Source organism: Arachis hypogaea, chromosome 16, assembly GCF_003086295.3.
Source record: "Arachis hypogaea cultivar Tifrunner chromosome 16, arahy.Tifrunner.gnm2.J5K5, whole genome shotgun sequence".
Taxonomy (NCBI): domain Eukaryota; kingdom Viridiplantae; phylum Streptophyta; class Magnoliopsida; order Fabales; family Fabaceae; genus Arachis; species Arachis hypogaea.
In genome coordinates this window covers 26,626,760-26,633,900 of record NC_092051.1, presented here as the reverse complement: position 1 = coordinate 26,633,900, position 7,141 = coordinate 26,626,760, and the positions used below count along the sequence as shown (strand labels likewise).

The 7,141-nt window shown below is 39.3% G+C and overlaps 1 non-coding gene across 1 annotated transcript; it reads left to right on the top strand.

Annotated features, from left to right (window-relative positions):
• The first annotated feature begins 3,673 nt into the window (after window positions 1-3,673).
• Window positions 3,674-3,782, top strand: LOC112761578 (small nucleolar RNA R71). The gene has a single exon (XR_003181966.1). It is a non-coding gene; the product is annotated as a small nucleolar RNA R71 (small nucleolar RNA).
• The last annotated feature ends 3,359 nt before the right edge of the window (window positions 3,783-7,141 follow it).

Sequence of the window (7,141 nt, the reverse complement as noted above, 5' to 3'; positions counted from 1 at the left end):
ATCCCAAATACTCACCAAGTGGGCCCCAGAAGTGTATTTTAGCACTAAATATACTGTTTTACCCTTACTAGTCATCTGTTTAGTATTTAAAGTATATTTTACATAGATCACGGACATCTTTACCATTATTCAGCCCTATTTTTGTTTTATCATTGTATTCTACCTCAGTATGAGTTTCTAAACCTCCTAGGTTGAGGGGAGGAGCCCTGTTGAGTCCTATGAATAAATAAAAGTACTACTGTTTCTCTTCGAACCGTGTTTGATTAATTCTAAGATGTATATTCGTACTTCATTGTGGTGAATAGGATGATCTAACCAATTAGCTCTGTTCATCATATTAAGATGAACGTGCCTGACAAACACCCGCGTCTACTTGGGTCAGAATGCGTTTTTCACCAAACAAGGATGACCAACATCTTGAATATACATCTCTCAGATGGCTAATCCACAATTTCGTTGGGGACTTCTCGAGACATTAGTTCAGCCAATTTCTGGGGAGATTAGGGTCTCTGTGGTAGAGGCTAGAATCCATAGAAGTAGCATTCTCTGATCCAGAAGATCCGACCTTGTCTGTGGCGTTTTGAGTAGGATCTTGAAGGAGAATGGACTGTACGCGCTTCACCCTCAATCAGAATGGATCCACACTAAACCTGGGGTTCATATCTGGAGGAGTATTGGCAGTTGTCCAAACCAGTGTCAATCACATACAGCCTACCATTGAAGAAATCACTCACAAGAAGGGAGAGCAGTAGTACCAGAGTTAATTCAGAAAGACAAAGCAACTCCAACTCTCAACTCTATTCCCAGCATATAATTCATATCAGTACTTTCTACCCCTTTTGCTTTCATAGTTTCATGATCATCATACTTCAACCCATTTCATATACAACATTATTATTAATTGTCCAACAACCTTCTGATTCCGCCTGACTAAAACCTGCAAGATAACCATAGCTTGCTTCAAACCACAATCTCTGTGGGATCGACCCTGACTCACTCAGGTATTACTTGGATGACCCAGTGCACTTGCTGGTACAATAGTATGAAGGTGTGGAATTCGTGCTACCACCTGCTCTCTGTACTGATGTTTGAACGCCCAGGGTCTGCTCCCTGGCTGGCGTTCAACGCCAGCAATGCTGACACCCAGCCTGAGCTCCCTGGTTGGCGTTTAACTTTGATAACACTCCATCCAGAGTATTCTATTTTCACTGCTATAAATTTTATCTCTGTTCTGAATGCTACATATGATCATGACTCGAAAAACAACTGAAAGAAAAATAAAATGAAAGACAATAAAAATAAATAATTAATTAAGTAGGGTTGGGTTACCTCCCAACAAGCATTTCTTTAACATCATTAGCTTGACGGTTAGCTCCTTACGGAGGTGAGTATAGGCTTAGATTTTCGCCCCTTACAGTGAACTTTCTTCCTGTCTTCTCATGAATGAGCTCTACATGCTCTAAAGGCAGGATACAACCCACTGTATGTGGTAAGACTGGTTTCTTAGTAAAGACAACTCTCATGCCAGGTGAGAGGTCTTCAGTTAGGACTTTCTTGTCCTTCCAGCCTTTAGGTACTTTTTTCTTAGTACCTTTCTTCTTAGAGCTTATTGATGGCTGCCCAACACCAAACTTAGAATTGGTGCCTGGGGGCTCTACAAAGCTCTACACAGAAAGAGAGGGTTGGAATACTAGGTGTTGCACAGTTATCTCTCTTATAGAAGGAGAATTGGGATGAGGCATCTTGAACAAGATGTTATCCTCCCCTAGTTGTAGAGTCAGTTCTCCCTTAGCCACATCAATGATAGCATTGGCAGTGGCTAGGAAAGGTCTTCCAAGGATGACAGAGTCATCCTCATCCTCTCCAATGTCCAAGACTATGAAGTTTTCAGGGATGTAGTGGTTTTCAACCTTCACCAAGACATCCTCCACTAAGCCATATGGCCTCTTCATTATCTTGTCTGCCATCTCTAATGAGATGTTTGCAACTTGTACCTCAAGGATTCCCAGCTTCTCCATTACAGAGAGTGGTATGAGGTTTATGCTTGACCCTAGGTCACACAGAGCCTTGTCAAAGGTCATGGTGCCTATGGTGCAAGGAATCAGAAAGCATCCAAGATCTGGAAGCATCTGAGGTAGCCTCTGCTGAACCCAAGCATTGAGTTCTTTAGTAAGCAGTGGAGGTTCTTCCTCCAGAGGCTTTGTACCAAGTAACTTGGCATTCAGCTTCATAAAAGCTCTTAGGTACCGAGAAACTTGCTCTTCCCTAGTGTCTTCATCCTCATCCGAGGATGAATAGTCATCAGAACTCATACACTATAGGAGTGCATTCAAATGAACCTCAATGGTCTTTATGGTTTCCTTTGGTTCTGAGATAGAGGGTTCTTGAGTGGGCTTTAAGCACTCAAAGGGTGTGCTTTGACTAGCATTTAACGCCAGCTCTATGAGCTCTTTGGGCGTTGAACGCCCTTGCCGTCCACCCTCACTAGTGTTAAAGGCTAGTCCCTCTATGCTTTTGGGCGTTGAACTCCCAGCAGGGGTGTCCTTGCTGGCATTCAATTCCAGTTTCTCTAGGTGTGTGGGCGTTGAATGCACAGTGAGGGGCTCCTCATTGGCGTTCAGCGTGAGAAAGGCTGCATGTTTGGGCGTTCAGTGCCAGAAAGCCTAGGTGTTTGGGCATTGAATGCCCAGTTAGTGCTCCCTGGCTGGCATTCAACGCCCAGCCAGTGCTCCCTGGCTGGCGTTCAATGCCAGCTCTGCTACCAGGATGGGCGTTGAACGGCCAGTGAAACCTTCTTCACTGGCGTTCAGCGCCAGGCTTGCTGCCATTATGGGCATTGAACGCCCAGTGAAACCTTCTTCACTGGCGTTTAATGCCTTTCCAATCTTCTCAGATTCGGCCTCTACCTCCATGGTTATGGCCTTGCACTCTTCTCTCGGATTTACCTCAGTATTACTGGGAAGAGTTTCAGGAGGAATCTCAGGGATCCTCTTGCTCAGTTGACCAACTTACACCTCCAAATTTTTAATGGAGGACCTTGTTTCTTTAATAAAACTATGAGTGGACTTAGAGAGTCTGGAAACCAGAGTAACTATGTCAGAGAGGCTCTACTTAGAGGTTTCCATGTTCCCATGAGAAGATGGGAATGGTGGTTTGTTGTTGAACCTATTCTGGTTCCTTCCACCTTGACTGTTATTGAAACCTTGCTGAGGTTTCTGTTGATCCTTCCATGAAAGGTTAGGATGGTTCCTCCATGAAGGATTGTAGGTGTTTCCATAGGGTTCTCCGATATAATTCACCTCCTCTATGGTGGGTTTATCAGGATCATAAGCTTCTACTTCAGAAGAAGCTTCTTGAGTACTACCAGTTGCAGTTTGCATTCCAGTCAGATGCTGGGAGATCATATTGATATGTTGGGTCAGGATCCTGTTATGAGCCAATATGGCATTCAGAGTATCAATTTCATGAACTCCTTTCTTTTGAGAGATTCCATGGTTTACAGAATTTCTTTCAGAAGTATACAAGAATTGGTTGTTTGCAACCATCTCAATGAGTTCTCTTGCTTCGGCAGGCGTTGTCTTCAAGTGGAGGGATCCATCTGTAGAGCTGTCCAATGAGATTTTGGACATCTCAGATAGACCATCATAGAACACGCCTATGATAGACCATTCTGAGAGCATGTCAGGAGGACATCTCCTGATCAATTGCTTGTATCTTTCCCAAGCTTCATAGAGGGATTCACCTTCTCTTTGTCTGAAGGTTTAAACTTTCACTCTAATTTTGGTCATCCTTTGAGGGGGAAAGAATTTAGCCAGAAAGGCATTAACTAGCTTTTTCCAAGAGTCTAAGCTCTCTTTTGGTTGGGAATCCAACCATATCTTAGCTCTATCTCTTACTGCAAAGGGAAAGAGCATAAGCTTGTAGACTTCAGGATTTACTCCATTAGTCTTTACAGTATCACAAATCTGTAAGAATTCAGCCAAGAATTGATGTGGATCTTCCAATGGAAGTCCATAGAATTTGCAGTTCTGCTGCAGAAGAGAGACTAACTGAGGCTTAAGCTCAAAATTGTTAGCTCTAATGGTAGGTACAGAGATGCTTCTGCCATAAAAGTCAGAGGTAAGTATGGTGAAGTCACCAAGAACCTTTCTTGCTTCCTCTTGAGGTTCGGCCATGTCTCCCAGTTCTTGTTCAAAGCTTTCTGAAAGATCTCTTCCGGAGTGTTGTGCTTTAGCTTGTTGTAAATGCCTCCTTAAAGTTTTCTCAGGTTCAAGATCAGGAGTCAAGAGTGATTCTTTATCTCTCTTCCTGGTCATAAACAAGAAAAAAAGAAAAAAAGAAAACTTTTTGTGCTACTTGGACAAAAGAGCTTCCAGTGAGATGTAAAGAAAGAAGAAGAAGATAAAAAAGTGAAGATGAAAGATGAGAGAGAAGAAGAATACTTTGAAAATAGGGGATAGGAGTTCGAATAAATAGAAGTAAATAGAAGAAGAATTAGAAATAAAAGAAATAAATAAGAATTAAAATATTTTTTTATTTTATTTATTAATTATTTTCGAAAATTAAGGTTAATAATTTAAAAAGAATTGAAAATTAGTTAGTGATTTTTCAAAAATAGAAGATAGAGAAGGAGAAAGAGTTTCCAAAAATTAAGAGAGAGAAGAGTTAATTAGGAAGTTTTGAAAAAGAAGAGAAAGAAGATAGGATATTAATTAAGAAAAGAGTTTAAAACAAAATAAGATAAGAGATAAGATAATAAAAGATTTGAAATTGAAATTTGAAATTAGAAAAAGATAAGATAAAAGATTAAAAAGATTTGAAAAAGATTTAAAAAAATAAGATTTGAAATTTGATTTTGAAAAAAGATATGATTTTTGAAAACTTGAAGACTAAGATATGATAAGATAAAATTTTGAAATTAAAATCTGAATTTTTAATTAAAATTTTTGAAAATTGATTTAAAATAAAAATAGAAAAGATATTTTTTATTTTTGAATTTAATGAAGAGAGAGAAAAACAAGTAAACGACTCAAGACTTAAAATTTTTAGATCTAGTGTACCTTATTTTCGAAAATTTTGGAGGGAAACACAAATAGACACCAAACTTAAAAATTTTAAGACCAAAACAAAAAGAAAACATAAGGACACTTTGAAGATTAACAAGAACACCAAGAACAAGACTCAAGAAATTTAAAGAACACAAAAACACACAAAGAACACCAAACTTAAAAATTTTAGAAAACCAAACATAAATTTTCGAAAATTTAAAGAAAAGCAACAAGAAGACACCAAAATTAAAGACTTGACATAAGATTTAACCAAAGAAAATATTTTTGAAAATTTTTTTTTTTAGAAAAAGAACTCAAAATTTCGAAAATTTAACCAAGAATATAAATAAAAGACTCAAACAGAAAGCTAAGGATTCTTGAAAATAAATTGCTTGAAAAAGGCTTTTGAAGAAGTTTTAAAATTTTTGGAATTGAAAAACAGAAAACAGGTAAGACTCAAACAAAGAACAAAGATTAAACAAAGAAAAGAAAAATATTTTTGAATAGGTTTTCTTAAATTTTTCAAAAAATAGAAAAGAAGAAAATAAAAATAAAAGACTCAACTAAAATCAAAAGAATCAATTAAAAATTATCAAGAAATAAAGTACCTGATCTAGAGAGCAAGACAATCCGTCAATTTGTCAAAACTCGAACAATCCCCGGCAATGGCGCCAAAAACTTGGTACACGAATCCCCACACTCCGTACAGCTGTACCAGCAAGTGCACTGGGTTGTCCAAGTAATACCTGAGAGAGTCAGGGTCGATCCCACGAGGATTGTGGTTTGAAGCAAGCTATGGTTATCTTGCAGGTCTTAGTCAGGTGAAATCAGAAGGTTGTTGGATATGGAATTGTATTAGGATTAAAATCAGTAATGGAAATATAATTGAGGATTGGAGTTGCTTTGTCTTTCTGAGTTAACTCTGGTAGTACTGTCTTCTTTGCTTGTGAGAGATTTCTTCAATGGCAGGCTGTATGTGATCAACGCCATGGGCCGTGGTCATTGATCTCCTCTGCTACAAATTGAACACCATTGGCCGTGGTCATCCAATCTGACGAAGGGTAGAGCTCTAGCAGTTCATTCTCCTAGCGATCCTACTCAAAATGCCACAGACAAGGTCGAATCTTTCGGATCAGAGAATGCTGCTTCTTTGGATTCTAGCCTATACCACGGAGACCCTAATCTCCCTGAAAATCGGCTGAACTGGTGTCTTGAGAAGTCCCCAACGAAGTCATAGATTAGCCGTCTGAGATATATGTATAAACATAGCTGTTGGTTCGTGCTTTCCAGTCACGTATTCACACGAACCCAAGTAGACGCGGGTGTTTGTCAGGCACGTTCGTCTTAGTATGATGAACAGAGCTGATTGTCACTGACCATCCTATTCACCATGTTGAAGAGTGAGTATACATCTTAGAGATAATCAAACACAGATCGAAGAAGAAATAGTAATACTTTTATTAATTCATAGGACTCAGCAGAGCTCCTCCCCTCAACTTAGGAGGTTTAGAAACTCATACTGAAAGGAAAATACAATGTAAAACTTGAAAATATACTAAATGATGGGCGCAGATCTGATAAAAGGTACGAATGATATAAATCTAATCTTTTAAATACTAAACAAATGACTAGTAAGGGTAAAATAGTCTTTTTAGTGCTAAAATCCACTTCTGGGGCCCACTTGGTAAGTGTTTGGGCTGAGCTTTGATGAGATCCATGTTCTATAAGGCTCCTAGGGCGTTGAACGCTGGCTAGGGGGTCCTCTTTGGGCGTTTGGACGCTGGTCTTTGCTCTGTGGGCGCTGGACGCCTGGAAGGGGGCAGGAAGCTGGCGTTAGACGCCAGTTTTGGGCCTTCTAATCTAAAGCAAAGTATAGACTATTATACATTTCTGAAAAGCTCGGGAAGTCCACTTTCCATAGCCATTGAGAACGCTCCATTTGGACTTTTGTAGCTCCCGAAAATCTCTTCTGAGTGCAAAAATGTCAGATCCGGACAGCATCTGCAGTGCTTTCTCTGTCTCTGAATCAGACTTTTGCTCCAGCTCCTCAATTTCAGTCAGAAATTACCTGAAATTGAATAAAAATACACAAA